Source organism: Peromyscus leucopus, unplaced genomic scaffold (genome assembly GCF_004664715.2).
Source record: "Peromyscus leucopus breed LL Stock unplaced genomic scaffold, UCI_PerLeu_2.1 scaffold_149, whole genome shotgun sequence".
Taxonomy (NCBI): domain Eukaryota; kingdom Metazoa; phylum Chordata; class Mammalia; order Rodentia; family Cricetidae; genus Peromyscus; species Peromyscus leucopus.
The window spans coordinates 102560-121492 of record NW_023504655.1 but is presented as its reverse complement, the minus strand read 5'-3'; the positions used below and the strand labels follow the sequence as shown (position 1 = coordinate 121492).

Sequence of the window (18933 nt, the reverse complement as noted above, 5' to 3'; positions counted from 1 at the left end):
GAGCCACTCTCCAACCCTGAATCTAGATTTAAGCAAGTCCCCCATTGGTGTCCCCGCCCCCAGCTGAGGACCGAACCCAGGGCCTTGCACTTCTAGGCAAGCACTCTACCACTGAGCTAAATCCCCAACCCACCTACCAGTTGAAAGGAGAGACACACTAAGGTGGACTCGGTGCCATCATTTGTGGTCCCAGTTACTTGAGAGTCTGCAGTGTGAGGATCACCTGAGCCTGGGCAGCATAGACAGACTGTCACTCAAATAATAGTGGTCATTTGAACTCAGTACTGACATCTAAGGATTTACTAAATTTTTAAATGTGAGTTCTCTTCAGAATACCCATGGAAATATAAACAACAGCAGCTCACCTCGGCCACCATGTGTATGATATGTCGGTGCAGTTTGGCAGATGTTCAGCATACATCCTTTTCAGTTTGAGTTCAGGGATGGAGAGCCTGGGGAAAGGTCCTTCCTCTGTCTTGCTGACCTGTTGGAAGGTGCAGTCTAAGCTATTGCTTCCACTCTGAGTGACCATCTCTGCTTCCAAGTACTCAGGCATCGATTGGCCACTCGAGGCCTTTTCTGTGGAAGGGATCCCACATGCTGTTAAATCTTACTCTGACAACCCCACTGAAAATGCTGTTTCCCACTGTCTTCTCCTGGACACTCCGGGTGCTCCTGGAAGCTCTCCTGTCTACAGTCTCTGTACCTTTTCTTTTCACCCCTTCAAACTGCAGATGAGCTGGATCATTAAGTTAGTCTGTGCTCCCCTGGCTTCTCACTGCCGAATCCTCCTTGCTGTTGTTCTTTTAAGGATTGTAACCAGTTCAGAAAGGAAAATCTCCAGGACATTTACAGGCTATGGTAGGCAGAACAATAGTCTGATCCGCATCTTAAACCCCAAATGTCTGCATCCTAAACTCCAAAACCTGTACGTACCTTAGGTCACATAGCAAACAGGAATTAGGTTGTAGATGGGAGCTAGGGACGGCTGTCTGGTTGGCCACTTGTCTGGCTCAGCAGGTAAAGGTACCAGCTGTCCAGCCTGATGACCTGAGTTCAGTCCCAGGGGCCCACATGCTGGAAGGAGGGAACCAACTCCCCTTAGTTGTTCTCTGCCCTCCACACACACCCACACTGAATAATAAATATTTTAAAAATTAGGGCGACTCCTTGATTATCCAGGTGGAGTAGAAAGAGGGACCTAGTGATGCTGACAAGCTGGGAAAGAGCTCTTGAGCCAAGAGATGCGAGGGGTCTCTGGAAGGCAGGCAAGAGAGTGTAGTCTCCAGAAGAAGGCCATGTTGAGCTGCTATGTAAGATAATAAATTCACATTCTAAGTCCCTACGTTTGGTGATTAACTTTTTATAGCTGCAATAAGAGACAGACTAGTAAATTCCTGAGTCTTTGATTTAGCTGCACTTTGGAATCACCTGAAGACCTACAAATCTTAGGAGCGAGGCCATCCTAGACCACTGAAGCGTAGTCCGGAGGGGTGGGTGGGACTTGGGTAGCAGAGCTTCAGAGTTCCCAGTGCTTCTGGTCTGCAGCTGAGGCTGAGAACTCCACTTGGTCAGTCACATGGGCTTGAGGATCCTGTACCTCCTTGACCTCTGGGTAAGAAGGAAATTGCAGTGTTCTGACCAAGAGGACTAAATCTCACGTTCTGCCTGGAAGAGGTTTCAGCTGAACCTCTGGTTTGTTTCCTGTCACCAAGGAGGAATATAGACTTCATTAGACTATCTATCTGCAAGTTCAGAACAACCATTTCCAGAACCCCTTTGTAATGGCCAGTCTGATGCTCTATCACACATGTGTGTATGGTTTGTTTTGTTTTGTTTTGTTTTGTTGGTTTTTCTAGACAGGGTTTCTCTGTGTAGCTTTGCGCCTTTACCTGGAACTCACTTTGGAGACCAGGCTGGCCTCGAATTCACAGAGATCCGCCTGGCTCTGCCTCCAAGTGCTGGGATTAAAGGCGTGCGCCACCACAAGCCCGGCTTTGTTTTCATTTTGAGACAGGTCTCACCATGTAACTCTGGCTGGTGTGGAACTCCCTGTGTTAGACCAGGCTAGCTCAAACTCAGAGATCCACCTCAGAGAATCCAAACTGAGTGCTAGGATTAAAGCTATGTTGCCCCACACCTGTGTGTATTTTTTGGTTTTAATTTATTCTGTGTGCATGCATTCACGTGCAGTGTTTGTGGGCACACATAGAGGATAACTTTGTGAAGTTGTTCTGTTCTTCCACCTTATATGGATTTGGGAGATTAACTCAGGACGTCAAGCTTGTGTGGAGTCTTTACCCACCGAGTGTGCCTTTTAAAAAAAATCCAGAGCCTATCTCTAGCACTTCCTGTGTTCCATCTTACAGACTACCTAATCTGTACAGTATGACTATCAAAACCCAGGAAGGCAGTTTATATATTTCAGTCACCTAATCCTTAGATAACAAGTTTTCCTAAATGTTCATTAGGTTTTGTTTTTGTGGCGTGTGTGTGTGTGTGTGTGGTGTGTGTGTGTGTGTGTGTGTGTGTGTGTGTAAGAGAGAGAGAGAATATCACTATATAGCCCAGGCTGGCCTCAAACTCAAGATCCTTCTGTGTCAGTCTCCTGGTTGCTGGAATTACAGGTATGTGTCACCACACCGAGCTATTCAGTGTCTTTTCCATCAAGAGGGTCCGGTTCAGAGTCGGTGCCGCTGATTCTAGGCCCTCCACGCAGAGGTAGGAAATAAACCATGTTTATATTCTAACCTGGTGCTTGCTTACACAGTTAAGTGTTTGTCAGCATTAGTAGAATAAAACCATGAGTTTTATAAAACCTGTGAATCAGTACAACACAAGGCCCAGTCTAGCTGCTCCGCAGCTGTAGCTCTTACCAGCCATTCCTGCCAGAAGCGGATGGGGGCTATGGAGGCCTTTTTTCTTTTCTTAAAATAAAATAAAATAAAATAAAATGTGACCTTGACACGTCTAAGGGGTGGTTCCTGTGTGGAGAACAGCAGGAGCAGAGGTAGCAAGCAAAACAGGACGCAGGACGGCTTCTCTTAAGGTAGGAATGCAAAGACCTCAATGCAGCAGCGTGGTTCCCGGAAGTGATTTTGCCAGCACCACTCCAGCTGTTTTAGTTTTCCCAGGAAGTGGAGGTCTACGTTAACCGGGATTCTTCTGAAGGGAGGCTGCTGTTTCTTCCTCCCCATGGCTGTATTTACTCACATCAGTAAGGACTCATGAACATTTTATTGTATGGCTTATTACAGATTTGAGCTGGTTTACCCGCGCAGTAATTTATGAGAGCAAACACACCGGGTGGGCAGAATGGAGCAGGGTCCTGATCTCGGCTGGGCAGTAAGGGGACTGACTGCAGGAGACAAGACGTGGTGACTGACAAGAGGGGCCTGTGAGAAGGGAGGAACTCGGCAGAAGGTTCCCAACACAGGTGGCCCGGGGCCAGCGGTGCCAGCAGAAGCCTGCCCAGGAGCTGGTTGGCAGGGTCCCTCAGGGAGGCTTCTGTGTAAGCTTTGATGCTATGCTTTGACTGTACGGCCGCCCAGAATCCCTGCACACACACCCGGTCAGTGGTTCGGCCTGTAGCCTTCCACACTTGGCTCTGGTCACTATCCTTCCAGAGTGGAAACTGTCACCTAGCACACAGCTCAGCAACCTCCTCCACACCCTCCACACGCCGGCCCAGCTGACCTCTTTGGTCTATGTCACTGTGCCACAGACCGGTTTACCTTCCTCGCCAACAACCGTCAAAGGATCTCCCTAACCACAGACTGCCCCAGGCTCTAACAAGCCTGCACGCCCCACCTACTGGCTCCGCCCTCACGCTGTCAGCCAAACCCTGTTCCAAAACGGCTGCTATTTCTCCTCTGAGCTGAATGCTTTTCGGGGCTAAGCCCTCTGGTTCTCCATCAAAGCCGTGTCGTGCTGACACACTAACAAGCACAGACCCCGACTTGTTGAGCCCTCACTGCCTGCAGGACTCCACGATTGTGTTCTTCCTGTCCAGCACCGTCCATGCTTAGGCTGCCTTCTCATCCGGCCCTAGGCTGCTAAATCTGCGTCACTGTTGACCCCCGTGTGCCTCCGCAGGCCTGGGGTGAGAGCGACACACACATGGCGGCCCTGTCCAGGAACACGCAGGGAAGGCAGCCTGGCTCTGCCTCCCTAGCAGGTCACGGCAAGAGGGTAATGACGCTGCTCTCACTTGTCCCGTTGCCCTGCCAACCACCGGAGGCCTCAACCTCCTGGGCTGTGCCAGTGTCGTGCTGAGTTCCCTCTGGTCCTTTCTCTCCACGTCCCCGAGGGTGAGTGAGCAAACGAGAGCACACAAAGCCACAAGAATCAGAGCCACACATTGGGCTTTGTCCATAATTATTACTATAATGATTTATAAAAAGAATCATTTTCAGGCAACTGTGTTAAATTATTGTTCAGCTCTGGAGAGGGAGGTGGGCCCTGGCCATGGTGAAGACCTTTCTTGAGGGAGGTGAGGTGCCCACCCTTTGGGTCTCACTCCTGAGGAAGTGGCTTTCCCTCAGCAAATAAAGACCATCGTCCCTTCCTGTCCAGGGCACGAGGGAAAGGCGGGGAACAGCAGATCAATGTAGTGCCTTGAAAGGAGTGGGGGGGCAGACCACAGGGTGTGGCTGCCATGGCTCTGAGGTTCTGACCTTGGCCACATTCCTTCACTGGGAATGGAGGACTGTTCCCTGGTCAGTCCTATCTAGGACATTTGCCCAGCAAAAAACTGGGTGTCCAAGGGTCCAGGCAGCCCTGTCAAGCTAGAAGAGGAAAACTGGCAGGGAACACACCAATGTGCCTCACCACACTAATGGGAGCTCCTGGCTGCCCCTCAGCCACTCCAGTGATCCAGGGATCACTAGCCCAGCTGGAGCCTGTCAGACAAATGGAGCATGTGAATGTCTGGTCTTGGAGCTTCGAGAACAGAGCAAGGAACCACAGGCCAGAGTGGCCCTGCGAGAGGGTCACCCACACCAACTCGATGGCAGCCTCTCCAATTCCTATGCTCCAGCTTGGGACTGCCATCCATGCGGCTAACCGTCACTCTCTGTGTGTCTGTGTGTGTATGCTGAGCACAGGGGGAGGGAGGCTGCAGGCGGGCATGGCAGCACCACCTGCTCCGGGGTCTGGGCATGCAGGGGACCCTAGGCTAGAGCATGAACCCAGACCAAAAGGGGTCAAGGGCTCTGGCTCCCCTTTCCTCCCTCTCTCCCAGTATGTCCACCCTCCTTGGGCATTAGAAGGTTTTGCGATGAATCGCACGGGAGCCGTCTTCTTCATACTCCTTCTTGGATACCCACATCTTCTTGAAGGTGTCCAGGGAGGCGAGGATGGAAGCCGCTGTAAGACGGAGAGACAATAGTCTTTGGTACCTGTGGGCTGGGCCAGCTGCCATCCCTGGGTCCTCAGAACTCCAGCTTTTACTTGGGAAAGAAATCCATCCATTTCCCCTGGCCAGTGCAAAGTCTCTCCCGAAGCCTTCTGCTTGAGCCCATCTCACCCGATCCATGTGGAGTACAGCCGTTCCTGAGGAGCTGAGATCTAGAAGGAGCAAAGGGCTGTATAACCCACCTGTCCTACACAGCCACCACCCTCAAACCCAAGGCAGCGAGGGCCTGAGTAGTAGGGCAGGGTGGAGAATGAGGAACACGGGCTCGGAGGGGTTCCCCTCTCCCCGAAGGCCAGCACCACCCAGCTCCTCTCCCCAGAGGTCTCCAGCCTCACCTTGATTTTAACGTCCTTCGGGCCAGCTTCTTTACTTCACTTAGTAACCTGTCTCCAAAGCCTGCGGTACAAGGACGGCAAGCCTGGACCACAGCCAACCTCCTTGCCATGGCGGCTTGAGACCACTAGCTGTGGCTGTCTCTCTGCCAGCACCTGGTGGGTACAGCTTGTTGAGAGACTGACATGAGATGTAACCTAAAGCCATACTGACCCTACGTCCTGTCTGAAGACGCCTCAACTGGGCACTCCACGGCAAACTCACCGTCTACTCACAAGCTAAGGAAGACTTCATTTTAGAGCCTGGTTGTTATTTTGGTTTCTTTTTCTTTCTTTTTTTTTAAAAAGAGTGTCTCATCCTATGTAATCCAGGCTTGGCAGCGAACCCATGATCTTCCTGCCTCAGCCTCCTGAGTACCGAAATGACAGATATATGCCGCCATGCCTGGCATAATTTAATTCTACATTGAGTCTCTTAAAAAACAACGAACTAGCCGGGCGTGGTGGCGCACGCCTTTAATCCCAGCACTCGGGAGGCAGAGCCAGGCGGATCTCTGTGAGTTCGAGGCCAGCCTGGGTTACCAAGTGAGCTCCAGGAAAGGCGCAAAGCTACACAGAGAAACCCTGTCTCAAAAAAAAAAAAAAAACCAAAAAAAAAAAAAAAAAAAAAAAAAAAAAAAAAAAACAACGAACTAAAAACATCTCCCTACCACAAGGTCCAGTTCACTGAGTACTGCCAAAGGGTGGTGGACGTGGCACACTGCTGGTCCAGAGAGCGAGTGGTCTGAGCTAGCTGCTGGGCCTTTGGCCTCCCCCCCCCCCCGCTTCTCCCAACAGTACCTTTAAAGAGTGTTGAGCCCCCTGAGAGCACAATATTGGAGAACAGTGTCCGGCGAAGGTCCATGTCGGACTTGTGGATGGCGAAGGCCAGCACTTCATGGAGGCCCTCACTCTCATCCCCCACCAGGTCTGGCTGGAACAGCAGCTCAGGGGCCCGGAAGCGTGCAGGCCCCACCTGTGGAGAAGACGACTTAAGTTCTCCAGAGCAGCCCGTCCCTTTCCTCCAGGTCAGCATCGGCTACCAGCCACCGTCGTCGGGCCTGCCCACTTACATCAAGTGTGCTGCCGTCCGGAAGGGTGTACTGCACCTTCTCAGTCTCCAGGGCTTCGTCCTTCTGCGGGTTGATGGACAGGTAGCAGGCTCGCTGTATGGGCAGAGCACACGCTGAAGCTGACTGCAGCAGGGACAGTTGTGGCCAGGGCTTGCTCTCACGTCTTGGCCTCCCCAACCCCAGCCATGTCCACATGCCCAGGCCCTTAATCACTCTTTGATGGTCCGGACAACCTCAAACTCAGCCGAGGTGTGGAAGTCAGCCCCTTCCTTGCGCAGCAGCAGCCTCAAATATCGAGAGACGTCTCGGCCCGCAATGTCTACCCGCATGATGGAGTGTGGCATGGCAAAGCCCTCATAGATGGGGACGGCGTGGGTGACCCCGTCCCCCGAGTCTAAGACCACTCCGTTGTGCGTCCTGTTGCGTACCTGCCACCAGGTCAGCATCCTTTTACTTCAGCCACTGGGTGGGAAGACCTCCTCCTCAACCCCGCAAGGGACCCTGGGATATTATTTATACTACACTAGAAACAGGCATGGAGGGGATCAAGAGGCTGTGCCCCCGGGGGACGTCAGGACTTGGGGCACTCACAGGCTGAGCACGGCCTGCATGGAGATGAACAGTGCAGGGACATTGAAGGTCTCAAAGAACACCTCCGCTGCCTTCTCCCGGTTCTTACTGGGGTTCAGCGGGGCCTCCGTTAGAAGAACAGGATGCTATGAGAGACAAGGGAGTCACACACACACACACACAAAGACACGCGAGGCCCCAACAGAGCTTTCTTTCCTGAGCTAAGAGCACCACTGGACAGCCGCTTGTCCCTGTGGAGAGCCGGCCCTGACCAACTCTGGCTGTCACTGGCTGTGCCCATGCGCACACCGAGAGAGCAGGAAACGTCCTACCACTGTGCAGACAGGGAAAGAGCAGTCAGGAAAGTGGGAGTGTGGAGGGAGGGAAGCCACCTCACCTCCTCAGAGAAGGTCTGCAACTGGTCCTTGGAGTAGACGTACTGCCAGATGCGCTCCATGTCATTCCAGTCTCGGACCACACCGTGCTCCATGGGGTAGCGGATGGTCAGCAGCCCCCGGTGCTCCTGGAGGACAGGGAGAAAGCGGACATAGTGCCTCCGGCCTCTGCCTGCTGGCTATCTCCTGGGTATCACACAGGCTCCCGGAGCTCAGCCGGCCTCACATGGCTGAGGACCGGAGAAGATGGCAACACGCCTTACTGAAGAGTCTTCTGAGCAAACTGCAGCCATTTTCATCAGACCAGCCGTGCCTGCTGGCTGTCAGTTCCCTCAGAGAGGGTGGGGTCACCGGACCCTCACCCAAGATTCCTCCCAGTCATTTGTGTGCACTCTGCCCTAACTGTATGTGGCCCGAGGATCTTGGGAGAGGTGCCGAGTACATAAGCTAGGGGAGGCTAACTGAAGGGAGACCCACCATGATGGGCGAAAACTTTCCAGGTGCTTAGGGTTCCTCGTCCTCCTCTAAGTAGCCCCTCATCCACACTCTGTAAGTAAGCCCAATAAAAACCAGTTTTCCCAGGGTAAACTGATGGAGTTTGGTTTATGGCAGGAACCTTAGAAGGAGGAGAAAGATGCTGTCTCCTTGGGAAGGAATTCTTCCAACATGTCTGGTAGTTAGCAGGATACGACAAAAACAAAGTTGTGATATGGACTATTATTTTAACATGTGTTACATTCGTTTATGCTGTGGAACGTTTGTTTTAATGATGCAAAGATGTGCTGCATTCTTTAATGTTGCATTTGTTGAACTCTGTGAAGCTGTGTTACTGTGCCTGTCTAAAACACCTGATGGTCTAATAAAGAGCTAAACAGCCAACAGCGAGGCAGGAGACAGGATAGGCGAGGGTTGGCAGGCAGAGAGAATAAATACAAGGAGAAAAAGAGAGGGAAAAAAAGGATTGAGGAGCAAGAGAACAAGGAGAGGCCAGTCACCCAGCCACACAGTCAGTCATGGAGTAAGAGTGAAAGCAAGATATACAGAAGTAAGAAAGGAAAAAGCCAGAGGCAAAAAGGAAGATGGGATAATTTAAGGAAAGCTGGCTAGAAATAAGCCAAGCCAAGGCCGGGCATTTATAAGTAAAGAATAAGCCTCTGTGTGTATTTATTTGGGAGTTGGGTGGCGGGCCCCAAAAGAACAAAGAGTAAAAAAAAATCCCAACCAACTACAAAGTTAGTTTGGGAAAAGCAACAGCATCGCTCTTGCTCCAGATGATGAGCCGGGCAGCCAAAGCCTCACTGAGGAGGGCGTCTGCTTTCCCATGTGGTGTGCTCGAGTATCCTTCCTCGTAGCAACAGCCGCAGTGCCCTGTCCTGGGTGATTAGATGAGCAACTGAAGCCCAGAAGGAACTGGCTTGTGTGGAGGGGGGACTGCAAAGCAAGAACACATGGCTAGCACCCTCCATGTAGCCTTGGACTTGGAAAAGAAAGGTGGAAAAAACAGATCGTGGCAGGCCGGGCGGTGGTGGCGCACGCCTTTAATCCCAGCACTTGGGAGCAGAGGCAGGTGGATCTCTGTGAGTTCGAGGCCAGCCTGGGCTACCAAGTGAGTTCCAGGAAAGGCGCAAAGCTTACACAGAGAAACCCTGTCTCGAAAAAAAAACCAAAAAAAAAAAAAAAACAGATCGCGGCATTGGCTTGCTGCTGCGTACAGGTGGGGGACCAAAGAGCACACAACTCAGATCTACGTTAAGGGCTCTTCCTGAGATCCAGGAACTTGGAACCTGTGGGAAGCACTGGTTAAGAGTGATGGTTGCAGAACTGAGAGAGGTGGCACATGGCACTCCAGTCACTAGGCGAGACAGGATGCTATTAACCGCGGTTTAGAAGAAGGTTGACTTAGCAGGAATCTTGGGACAGGGATAGGGCTTGAGTGGTGTTCATGAGCCCCACCATGCAGCTGCTGGTGGAGGAAGCTTTTCAGGGATAGAGATCACAACAGCCACTTCCCTAATGAGGCAGCAGGGACACCTGCAGGGGAGGACCATGCACGGGTTGACTGGAAACCCGTGCTGAAGTATGAATTTATTGGCTTGCCAACTATTGGGACCAGGTGTGGTTTTGGCACACATCTTTAATTCCATCACTCAGAAGACAGAGACAGGTGGATCTCTGTGTGTTTAAGGCCAGCCTGGTTTACATAGCCAATTCCAGGACAGCCAGGGTCACAGAGACCTTGTTTCACGATTTGCCCCCCCCCCAAACAAACAAGCAACAAAACAACCCATTTGGGCTTGCGTGGGTTGCTGGAACTAGGTGTTCCTTGGTTCCTGGTAGCACCCAAGAACATAAAAGATAACGAGTCTCAGGTGACGGAAATGGCTAAGCAGTGCAGGTAAAAGGATTAAGTTTGACCAGAGTTGGGCACTTCCTCCCTGGGTATGCTGTGTATATTTTTCTCTTGGAGGTGAACACAGATGAGTCACCCAAACAGAAGTCCTCTTAGCCTCCAGGTGTGGCAAACGGAGAGGGACCATCCGGCTGTAGAGGTACTGGAATGGCAGCAAGGATGCGGCAGTCTAAGCCGAGAAGGTGTGGCCAACTGGGAGGTGGGTGGGTATAAAATACTGTGCCTTGGCCTTAGGTCTGATCAGCTTGAGCCACCTGAGCTGTACAGAGTTCATCAAGACTAGGAAAATGTTGGGGCTGGAGAGATGGCTCAGTGGTTAAGAGCACTGACACTTCTTCCAGAGGACCAGGGTTCAATTCCCAGCATCCACATGGCAGCTTACACCTGTCTGTAACCCCAGTTCCAGGCGAATCTGACACCCACACACAGACATACACGCCAATAAAACACCAATGAACATAAAATTAAACAACAATAACAACAAAACCCCACTGTCTTTAAAAAAAGAAAGGAAGAAAGAATAGGAAACTGCATCAAGGACCATTAAAGTATCCCTGGATGAGGAAGCCATATAACTGGTACAAACGGATGGAGTCTTTTGATGCAGTACTGGACTTCCCTAATATTTTACTTCAGTATCTCCTCAGCTTGGGATTTTTGAAAACTAATACTGCCTGGAATGGACTTTCAAAATACTTCAAGGTTACCTTCACAACCCTACTATTTGTCACGGGATGGTGGCCTAGGACCTTGCTCTGTCATCCTGAGCAACCCTGGTAAAAAGGTTTAATTATACAGATGACACAATGCTAACCTGAGTGCTTTGTGGATGTGGAAACTCATCTGAAAGACTCAACAATGCATCTAAGGGAGCAAGGACGGGAAGGAAACCAGGTCACGAAGGGGGCAAGGGCAGACACAGCTATGAAATTCTCGGGGCTTTGTGGTTGGGTGAAGCATGGATGATACCCACTGTGCTGGCTGGTCTCTCCTGTCAACTTGACACAAGCTAGAGTCATCTGAAAGGAGGGAGCCTCAATTGAGCAAATACCTCCATAAGATCCAGCTGTAAGGCATTTTCTTAGTTATTGATGGGAGATGGCCCAGCCGATTGTGGGTGGTGCCATTCCTGGGCTGGTGGTCCTGGGTTCTGTTAAGAAAGCAGGCTGAGCAGGCCATGGGGAACAAGCCAGTCAGCAGCAGTCTTCCACAGCCTCTGCATCAGCTTCTGCCTCGAGGTTCTTGTGCCCTGTACGAGTTCTTGTCCTGAACTTCCTTCAGTGATGAACAACAATATGGAAGTGTGAGCTGAATAAACCATTTTCTTCCAACTTGCTTTTTGGTCGCAGCAACAGAAACCTAAGGCACCCACAAAGGTAACTAAGAGATTCTGCAACAACCCTTGTATGTAAAAGTTAAAGAATGAATGCAAGATACTTGGGAGCGTATGAAATAGACTTCTGGAGGACTTGATGTTAACTCCAGGTGCTAGGAGTGGGTTGACCGAGGAGGCCCTCGAAGCCCCCTAAACAATAAAAGCTACTGTCATGCTGCTGGTTGTATGCCAAACCAGATGTCAGACCTGCTGGCTGAAGTCACTGCATGCCTCAGTTGCAGGACTTGTAGGGTCCAGTTGAGAGTAAGCTGAAGTTTCCCCAGCCCCTGGTTAACTTTCATCGCGCTGAAGGTGCCAGGAAGGCTGCTGGAGAAAATTATGGTCCAAAGTTCTGCTTGGTGGCGGACCTGGCATGCTACACTATGCAAGTGCCAGGCAAGATGTGCCAGTTAGTGCAATGATGGCAATGAACGTTATGGATACAACCAACTTTCTGACTAGCTTAAGGCCTGCTCGGGAGACAGGAATTTACATCTGGTACTCTGAGCTCAGACAGAAATGTGCCATGGTTGGGGAAAGTCACAGGCCCTAACAACTGCAATGACTTTGTCACATGAATGTGATGTGCTTCGAGTATCTGTCTGCGCACTTAGGGGTCTTACTGCTGTCGCTTCCCTGGGATGTTTTCCCTGTTTCCCTTTCCTATTTTTTTTTTTTTAACTTGTGTTTTGCAGAAGGAATACCACCAAGACTATGGACATGGAGAGAGGGTCAAGGCGACATGAGGGCTTGGTACTCGCTGAAGTTGGAGAATAGCCTGTCACCCTTCCAAGGCTCAGGGGACATTGCTGAAGGGAGGGTGCTGTGGGATGGTCTGTATGTCAAATCTGTTGCTCTGATTGGTCAATAAATAAAACACTGATTGGCCAGTGGCCAGGCAGGAAGTAGGTGAGAAGGAGAGAGGAGAATTCTGGGAAGCGGAAGGCTGAGGCAGAGAGACACTGCCAGCCGCAGCCATGACAGCAGCATGTGAAGACTCCGGTAAGCACCAACATGTGGCAAGGTATAAGATTTATGGAAATGGATTAATTTAAGCTATAAGAACAGTTAGCAAGAAGCCTGCACGGCCATACAGTTTGTAAGCAATTTAAGTCTCTGCTGTTTACTTGGTTGGGTCTGAGCGGTGTGGACTGGCAGGTGACAAAGATTTGTCCTGACTGTGGGCAAGGCAGGAAACTCTAGCTACAGAGTGTGTGTGTATGTGTGTGGAAAGACTCTAAGAGCTGAAGGAAGAGGTAGTGTTACAGAACACAATAATATCCAAGCAAAAGAGGAGCATTTTTTATCAGGTCAGCTGTACTGCTTGCAAGAAACCTTTTGAGCAGGCCTGCTGAGGTTCCTCAGAGAGGCGGCGGGAGGGTCACTGGACCCTCACCTGAGAGTTCTCCCTCCCGTACCTCCCAGGCATTCACAGGCAGTTCTGCCCTAACTGCGCGATGGTCTCAGGGCCTTGAGAGGGCTGGCGTATACAGGCTGGGGAGGGATCATGAAGAGTGAACCACTGCTGTGGGTTCCCCTTGCTCCCACACTAGCCTCTCACTCACACCCATCAAAAAAGTCTCTGGTTCCCAGGGTGAACGTCAGTAGACTCCTTGTCTGGTTTCTCACTGGGGCCTTCTAAGATCACTGTTTACGTCTACCGCAGGGAAAGAATTCTGGAAATGTGCCCATCCCACAGCCGCCATCCTCTTACCCATGAATGTGCTTCCTCACTCATGCCTAAACTGTCTACAGTGTCTCCCGCGCCCTCATCAGCATCCATCTGCAGCAGTCCATCACCATCCAGCCAGTGTTCCTCCTGTCAACACGGTCCTCTAGGCCACCTGGGCCATCATTCTTCCAGAGTACAGCTGGGACTCTGGCCTCTTGGCCCAGCTCTCTAATCAGCCCTCGTCTATCTCCTATAGGATACACCACTCCACCTGCTCACAGCTACCCCTCTAGTGGACACAAGCTTCTCTTACAACAGTGGCTGGTACTCACCTCCCAGGAGCCGCTCATCTGCCCTTCTACTCAGGCCTCCCATTTCAGGCTAGGGCTGCTCCTGCATTCCCGGGGCCTACCTGACTCCTGCCATGCAGGGCTGGCTCTTCCCTCACGCCTGTATTGGCTCTCTCAGAGTCTGATGTTGGCCATGGAGTCCCAGGTATGCCAGCTAGCATGAGTAAGAAATGGCCCCAGCCCTCCTCAGAGCGGGATCAGGTCCATCCAATCTAGGTGATTCTAATTCTTCAGTCACTTTTGGGGGTAGCTGAAGATGACTTTGAACTTCTGATCTCCTGCCTCACCCCTCCCGAGTGCTGTGATCACACGCTTGTGATCGTAATCACTTCTTTTCCTATAATTTCTAAACAGCTTCCTGAATGAGGACAGGAGCCAAGCATGTTCCTCAGGAGGACATTTTTGTTTGCATCTCACAGAAGGGGGTTGCCTTGCACATACACAGCACTAAACAACCGAAATGGGAGGGGGGCGGCAAAAAGGCGCAGAAACCCTAGAACAGGTTGCTCTGACCAGCAGCAGCTCTCCCGTGACCGAGGAATTCAACGGAGGGCTAGTTACCTCTGCTTCGGTCCGATGAAAAGGTCCCCTCCAGGGCTCCGGCCATGACCGCATGTGCTTGGGCCGTCCGACACTGCAAGGACACAGAAGGTCAGTGAGCTGGGCAGGTGCATGGCTGAACCTGCATCCAGGAAAACTGTAGCCCACCGCAAAGCTCTAGAGGGTGGCCAGTCTAAGTGCTGGAAGCGGCTCAGGGCAAAGGTCAGACCCTCGACTTAAGGGAAGGGGGGGGGAGCAGCAGCATTGGTTTTAGAAGCACAAGCAGTTTGGGTTTGAAGGAATGGGTCTCTCTCAGGGAGGGCTGAGTGTGAACGACAGGATCCTGCGTGGCCAGGCTCTATCTAGCAAGGGATGAGTCTTTCTGTAGCCACCCTCTATCTGCTAATAGATGGAGGACAACCCTAGAACCGAGTGGTGACCACTGTCCCTCCCCATTGCCATGGCTTCCACAACAGAGTTTCAGTTCTTGGCAAGCATGTATCGGATGAGCCGCCATTCAGATCGTGACCCACATTCCCACGAACCACCAACAAACAGCCTTCCCTGACACCCACCCAGAGTGCTAATGGAAAGCTGAAGAAGCCTTCCATGCACCCTCAGCACGCCCAGGCTGGCCTTGTCCTAGACAGGCCTGTAGTTCTTAGAGCCACCCCAGGGACTTCAGGGTCCACCTCTGATCTGTAGGCCACTGACACATCCTTCAAGCTCTGAGAGGCTCCCGAGAGAAACTTCCCAGGGGGCAGCAGCGGCCCAGGCACTCCAGGATCTCTAGGACGGTACAACTCTGGTATTCCTGCCACACCAGCACCACCTGGGGTGTGTGGAGAAGGCTAGACAGAAACATTTCCTACATGCTAAACATAAATAAGTCCTGATGAAAACATTTCTGGGGCTGGGGGGGGGTATAGCTCAGAATGTACGCTCAGCTTTCGAGAGGCTAGGGTTCAAGCCGCTGCACCCAAACCCGTAATAACAGAAAAACCTTTCCAGGGAGGCAGGGGTGGCTGTGTATCTCCCCCGACTCTCTGTGGAGTTTAGCTCTTTCCCTGGAGAGAGGTCCCTTTATTCCTGCTATAGCCACCACCAACCCCATCCCCAGGGCAATGCCGCTGCTTCTCCTCCTCTCTGGCTCAGCCAGGAACAAAGGTAAGAGGCTCTGGAGAGGAAACCCAACAGAACTCTCCCAGAGCTCAGGTTAATCCCACCAATCTGGTGTTTCTTACAGGTGGAGGGGCAGCCGCCCTCAAAGAGAGCTGTGGCCACAGGGCCCATGTTCTTCCCAAAGCAAATAAGGGCGGCCAGGGGAGGCGGCTTGCCCCAGCAACACTTACTAGTTTGGGAAACAGTACTTAGGAATCTGGTCTCCCGCAAAACCAGCCTTGATCACCCGGAACCCTGCAAGGAAAGCAATGTTTAGCTCTGCCCTCGGCTCCAGATGCAGTCAGTGTCTCCAAGTGGAGAGAGCGGGCAGCCCCACCAAAGCTGGGCAGGGAGGAAACAGAGACCCATTAGAGGACGAGATCGTTCACAAGCACTAGTAGCTCAAAACTGGAGTGATGCTGCATTTCCTGCCCTGGAGATTTTTATTTGGCTGGGTCTGGAAACTCAAGGGGAGATGAGAGGGGCTGTTAGGGGCATCTAGCGTGAGGAAGTCAGGGTTGCGCTCAATATTCTACAGTGCACAGGTTAACCCCGTTACCAACAATCCCCGCACAGAAGGGTATAGTGAGGAGAGAGAAACCATTACCACAGCCTCTCTGTGCATGCTATGGCTAGTTACTGTGGGAGGAACACAGCTCCACTCCAAAGATAGCTAGATGCTACCCCCAGTGTCATCCAGGAGTCCCTTTCGTCAGCAGCAGAAACAGACAAATATTGGGCCCACCAGGGAGACCACTTGGTGTGTGGAAAGACTGGTGCCTTTCTCAAGTACCTTTCCTGGGGAATAAGAGAAGAGACTGCTGTGGCCTGCTCCAGCTTGGATGCTGGACCTAGGATTTCAACAAGAACCGGCAAGCCTTCCACTCAGTAAAGGAATCACTTTCTCACACCCTTTTGCCCACCAATCTCCATCACAACTCTAGGCGTGCAGAGCAGAAACAAACAAGTCAAGTTACAGGAGAGGGTCTGCAAGCCCCAAAGGAACCAAGTGGGTGTCTCTAAGTGCATAAGCTTGCTGGCCACCAAGAAGGGAAGTAGCCTGATGTACACTGCAGCTTGCCGGAGCACGGTTCAGACAAGCACATTCCCAAGTCCAGGACTAGCCTCCATGATAAACATCTTGTTATGATTTAAGGGAGTCCACATGGTGCTCCAAAAAAAGGCAGCCACAAAGGGACTCCATCAGGGGTCACGTGGGAAGGAGTCAGCTCCAGAAAGAGCAGAAGTGTGTCACTGTCAAAAACTCCAAGGCCTACACACCAGAGGCATCATCTAGGCACAGCCACAGAGAAGCTATGGCAAGGGTTTCTGAGGCTAGGCATCTCCCAGGGCAGCCGAAGGCAAGCAGAACCAGGCGCTGGAAGACAAAGCCTCGGGAAGCGGGACCTCTTTCCTTTCAGGCTTGCAAACAACTACCCCAAACTGCTGCTGCTCCGTCCTGGGAAAAGTGGTCCTGCACCCTCCATTTAAAGAGAGGGGGCGTCAAAGCCGCAAAGAGGCTGCCAAGTGGTGGTGGGTACTTGGCTGGTAGAAATTAACTTGCAGTGTTTGCCTCTGGGTGCAGCCCTTGGGAAGTGTTGTAAAGACCACCGGGCCTCCAAAAGATGAGGCCAGCAGTGTGCAAAGGTCAAATGTCAGCCGACGACCTACATCAGGCATCCAGAGCTGACCATAATAAGCAAAGGACCGGGGGTCGAAACTTGCCAGCGCTTCCACCCAAGACAGATGCGTCCACCGGCCTAGGGCATCAAGGACCGCCTGGCTATGTCCAGCTGTCCCGCACATCCCGGGCTCCGAGGGAAGTGGTCCCCAGGCCCCCAGCTGGCCCCGCGCACAGCTGGCCCCACCAGCGCCGGCCACTGCGCGGCGCCGCGTGCGACCCCGGGGCGGGACACAGCCCTCCCCCCAACCCCGCGGCCGGACTCACGTTGTCGATGACCACGGGCTGGTTGGCGATGATGTCGTAGGACTCCATGGCCGGGCCGAGCCGGCCCTGCCCAGCAGGCGGGCTGCAGGAGGACCGGCGGGCTACAGGGCGCGCGGGAGGACCCGGACGGCCGCGACTCGAGATGGGGCGCCGCGCCCCTCCCCCAGCGCGCTGCCTACGCGGACCCGGCCCCGCGGCCAATCACAGCTGCCGACCGGCCTGATTGACGGGGAGCGCCGGGGCGGACTGCCGACGGGAGGGGGCGGGGCCTCCTGGAGCTGGCTAGCCAATTGAGGCTGCCGGAAGGACAGCCGGGCGTTGCCAAGGTAGGCTGCGCGGCGTCGGTGCGATGATGTCATGGCTGGGTTCTTAAAGGGGACGCAGGTATTGGAAAGAAGGTGGTGGGTCCGTTGCAGTCGGGAAGTCTCGCCTACGGGAGACCTGTCTTTAATGCGACATCCGTGAGCACTCCTTCTCGTAGGGAGACAGACCTGAATATTTCAACGGAAGAGTCAAATCAGATTTATTCATGTTTTGATTTTTAGAGAAGCCCTGTGAAGCCCTGGCTGGCCTCGCACTTGGGATCCTCCTGCCTCACAAGGCTGGAATTACAGGCACGCGCTGCCATACGTAGCAACAGATAGTTTTGAATTTAATAAAACTTAAACCTTAGGTGAATGATAATTTCCATTGTATTTTATTATAGAAGTATTATACATTTAACTTACATTGGGCCTGTGTTTAATTTTGAGTTTTTGTACATGTATCAGGTAAGCCTCGGAACTCCTATTTTTTCACCAGCCATCAAATTATTCCAGTATTACTGTTGAAAATAATATGCTTCTGGTGATGAGATGGCCTAGCAGGTAAAGGTGCTTAGCACTAGGGCTGACGACCTGAGGTTTGATCCCGGAGACCAAATGGTAAGAGAGAACCAGCTTTTTCTTCCACAACTTGACCTCTGAATGCTACAAGTGCACTGTGGAATATGCATGTACAACCACAAGCACATACTCGGGAAAAAAAAAGTTAAAAAAGAATAGGGGAGAGAAGCTGTGTGTGGTGGCGCATGTCTTTAATTTTAACAATAGAAAGGCAGAGGCAGACCAGTCTCTGAATTCCAGAGGTCAGCAGAAGCTACATAGTGAGATCCTGTTTCCAAAAACTTATATATAATTTATGTTAATATATTTATATTGTGTATAATAATTTATAATATATATATAATCTTCATTGAACTGCCTTGGTACTTTTGTCAATAAATGATATTTTCTCTGAACCTTCTGTTTCATTGATCCATCAGTCAATAACACTGATGTCTTGTGGTGACAGTGTTTTGTTAATGTGACAACATCTGAGAAAATCATCTTAGGAGAGGCTCTATCTCTTGGGTTGGGAGAGTTCACTGATGAAGTTACCTCGATTTTGAGTTCTCTTTGTGGGAAGATTATAACACAAGTTAAATTTCTTTAAAAGAGATACAGAATAGTTCCAGTGGCGGAGGATTCCTCCTCCCATCCTCCTCTTTCTCTTCTCTTTCCGTTTGGGGTGCTGCACATGGAACCTGTAACTAGGCGAGTTCTCTACCACTGAGACACACTCACAGTCTTGCTATATCTTCTTGATTTGAGCTTTGTTACTTTCTGCCATAG

The 18933-nt window shown here is 51.6% G+C and overlaps 1 pseudogene; it reads right to left on the bottom strand.

Moving 5' to 3' along the window:
- Nucleotides 1–5263: 5263 nt before the first annotated feature.
- LOC114690572 lies at nucleotides 5264–17329 on the bottom strand (annotated as a pseudogene).
- Nucleotides 17330–18933: the final 1604 nt, after the last annotated feature.